The sequence below is a fragment of the Zingiber officinale genome, chromosome 7A (genome assembly GCF_018446385.1).
Source record: "Zingiber officinale cultivar Zhangliang chromosome 7A, Zo_v1.1, whole genome shotgun sequence".
NCBI classification, from domain to species: domain Eukaryota; kingdom Viridiplantae; phylum Streptophyta; class Magnoliopsida; order Zingiberales; family Zingiberaceae; genus Zingiber; species Zingiber officinale.
This window is the reverse complement of record NC_055998.1, coordinates 104,455,654-104,459,620: the sequence shown is the minus strand read 5'-3', so window position 1 is coordinate 104,459,620 and position 3,967 is coordinate 104,455,654. Positions and strand designations below refer to the sequence as shown.

Below are 3,967 nucleotides of genomic sequence, written 5' to 3'. Positions count from 1 at the left end.
AGGGGCTTTCTCTCTCAAATAAAAGTCAACTAGATATAGCCTCTAGAGGATCCTTTTTGAAGAAAAACTTAGAGGAAGCCAATGGGATAATTTGCAGGATTGCATTAAATTTTAATAATTGGTCAGGACAAAATGACACAACTCTAACGGCTAATACAGTGGAAGAAAAGGAAAATGGGGAGAAAAGAATTACTCTGAATCAGAATGATCTTCAAGTATTATTGCCTTGGTGTTATGAGTATCTCTTAAAAATATTCGATGAAGAGGCAGTTTCAATGGAGGAGAAGAAAGGAGATGATACTTTTCTAAAAGATGAAGAAGACTTGGAGAAGGGGTCCCAATAAGAAGAGATTAAGTTGATAGAGCAAGAGCTAACTATGCCAGAGATAGTACCACCTCAACTTGAACTTAAGCCATTTCCATCAACCCTAAAATATGAATTTCTTGGACCAAATTCCACTTTTCCAGTTATAATCAATGCCAGTTTAACTGAGTCTAAAACACGGAGGTTGGTTGAAGAGTTAAAGCTGCATAGAAAAACAATTGGATACACTATTGATGATATAAAAGGGATTAGTCCTTCCCTTTGCATGCATAGGATTTTACTTGAAGAGGGTTATAAAAATTCAATTGAGCATCAGAGGAGGTTAAACCCAAATCTGAAAGAAGTAGTAAAGAAGGAGGTACTCAATTTCTTGATGCCGAGATCATTTATCCAATTTCAGATAGTGAATGGGTGAGTCCAGTACATGTAGTCCCAAAGAAAGGGGGAGTGACTATTATCAAAAATGAGGATAATAAATTGACTCCAACACGAACAGTAACGGGGTGGCGAATGTGTATCGATTATTGAAAGTTGAATAAAGAAATGAGAAAGGATCATTTCCCCTTACCTTTTATTGATGAAATGCTTGAGAGATTGGCTAAGCACTCATATTTTTGCTATCTGGATGGATATTCAAGATTTTTCCAAATTCTAATTCATCCTCAAGACCAAGAGAAGACTACTTTCACATGCCCCTATGCCACTTTTGCTTATCGTCGTATGCCATTTGAGCTTTGTAATGCTCCAACCACTTTTCAGAGATATATGATGGTAATTTTTTCAGATTTAATAGAAAAAATTATGGAGGTATTCATGGACGATTTCTCAATATATGGAAATGACTTTGACACTTGTTGTCTAATCTCTCTACAGTTCTTCAAAGATGTGAAAAAGGTGAATTTAGTGTTAAACTAGGAGAAATGTCATTTCATGGTTAGAGAAGGAATTGTTCTGGGGCATAAAATATCAAAACGTGGGATTGAAGTGGATCAAACAAAAGTGGAAGTGATAGAAAAACTACCCCCGCCAATTAATGTAAAAGGAGTGAGAAGTTTCCTGGGGCATGCCGGATTCTATAGGCGTCACTACAACAAAAACCCTCATAGACATCGGTTTTCCACCGCTGTTTATTACATTTTCGACCGATGTCTATAAAGGCGATGTAAAAGGTCTGCCATTTTAGACATCGGGTTAAAACCGGTGTAGTATCACTTAACGACACCGGTTTTCGAATCAGTTATTAACCGATGTAGTATCACTTAACGACACTGTTTCATCAACAGTATAAAATTGATGTAATATTATATGTTAATAACACCAGTTTTGGTAGCGGTAAACGACTGATATAATATTAGTTAATGACACCGGTTTTACAGTGGTAGAAAATCGATGTAATATCAGTATTGTTTAACGACACAAATTCGATTTTCGAAATAGTGAAAAATCGACACTATCTAAGAAAATACACAAATAATCACAAATTACACAAATATTCTTCTTCCAATAGTATCCATAAAATACACAAATATTCAATATTACATAAATATTCTTCTTACAACAGTATCCATAAAATACATAAATATTCTTTTTACATCAAAAGCTAATATATATTGTACACATCAAGGTAGAACATCGTGAGTCAAAAATCAAGCTGAGGCTACATTAAATTATGAGAATCAGAATCTGTTCAACTTGCTATACTGCTCCATTCTTCTTGCGCCTTTCATTTCCCTAATCTCACCACTTTTTCACCTTCAAATGCCTAGTTTTCTGAGTTAAAACATCCACTGTTCTAATATGTCAAACAAAAGTATCATTTGGTCTACTTAACTACAGCAAAGAACAAAAACAGAAGAAATATACATGCTGTAGAAGTCCTAGAATATCACCATCAGAAATAAAAAATCACACTTGGTGGACATAAAACCTCAAACATATCCAGCAAACTACCTCTTGCAGTTCCCTCTTGACATTTTCCAGCCCACCAATATCATCCCAGCTGGCATTTGGTACTTCAACAACCTGATCAAAACCCAACAAACTATCAGCATATCTCAAGGTAGAAATAGAAGTGGTTTTTAGGCCATTCATCAACATATGATAGTAAACACAAGTTACCAACCAGACACATGAGGCTATAGAATTTCTTGAGTTGAAAAAGGTAAGTTTAATTTAGAAAGAACACCAATGTCAAATTTAATTCTTGCAGCAACAATTTATTTTAAAAATTCATGTAGATAATCATATTTAGAAGGAAAAAAACTAACTGAAAATGATTACAATTACCAAAGCAAAGACTTACAGTTTCACGAAGGGAAGATGGGTTACTAGATCCCAAAGCAGTCTTAAAGTGTTCATTTGTAACAGACATAGAATTGAGAATCTTAGCATCAATTGATTCATCTTCTTGATCAATTATGTCCATCTTTTCACGGATACACTGGAGAGCAGCTTCAGTGCATAAAGCAGCAAGGTCAGCCCCAACATAGCCATGAGTATCCTTAGCAATCCTTTCCAAATCAACCTGCATTGAATAAATCAAATTTCATAACTTGGACATTCACTGCAAGATATCTATTAACAAGGTAACAGCAATTGGTAATGTTCACATACATCATCAGATAGCTTCATGTTCTTAGTATGGATGCGAAGAACCTTCAATCGGCCAACCTCATCAGGAACACCAATGTCAATTTCTCTGTCAAACCTACCGAATCGTCTAAGAGCTGGATCAATACTGTTTGGCCTGTTCGTAGCCCCAATGACAATTACATGAGCATGAGACTTCAACCCATCCATCAGTGTCAACAGTTGAGACATTATGCGCCTTTCAACTTCCCCATGAGTTTTCTCTCTCAGGAGCAATGGAATCAATCTCATCAATGAAGATAATTGAGGGTGCATTTTTCTCTGCTTCCTCAAAAGCCTTCCTCAAATTACTCTCACTCTCACCGGCTAGCTTTGACATGATCTCTAGACCATTGATGCTAAAGAAAAAAGCTCCTGTCTCATTTGTGACTCCTCTAGCTATTAATGTCTTACCTGAACCAGGTGGACCATACAACAAAACACCTTTTGGTGGCTTGACACCAATAGATTTAAATAGTTGAGGATGTCTTAGAGGAAGCTCTACTAGCTCCCTTATCTGAGCCATTTGTTTCCTAACTCCTCCAACATCATCATAACCTACCTCATCAAGCCTGTCCTCATCTTCTCTTTTTACCGGCTCCCCCTCACAGAAAATCTCTGTATCAGGAGCAACAATGCAGTACTCTGCAGGATCAATTTCTATAACCTTAAACTCAACACTCCTCATCCCACCCCTAACAAGGAAAAGATCCCCTTTTCTAACAGGACGATATGCTTCCAAAAAATAAGCTGCAAAATGTTAAATTTTAAGTCAAAAGAACTAGAAAAAGTAACAAAGAAAACAAATCATGAGTATCAGACAACTCCAGCCTCAATAAGTCTTGCTATAACAAGGTAGAATAAATTTTCATTTGGTTCCAGTAAATCAAAACCCTAACATAGAGTTGAAATGCATTGGTATGCATAAATTCATGAGATTACTTATGGAAGAAACGATTAGGAATTGATCAAGACTGAACCAAACAAGATAGATGTAGCTAACATAAACCAAAT

At 36.0% G+C, this 3,967-nt stretch overlaps 1 pseudogene; it reads right to left on the bottom strand.

Moving 5' to 3' along the window:
- Nucleotides 1–1,010: 1,010 nt before the first annotated feature.
- Nucleotides 1,011–3,713, bottom strand: LOC121999583 (annotated as a pseudogene).
- Between the last annotated feature and the right edge of the window lie 254 nt (nucleotides 3,714–3,967).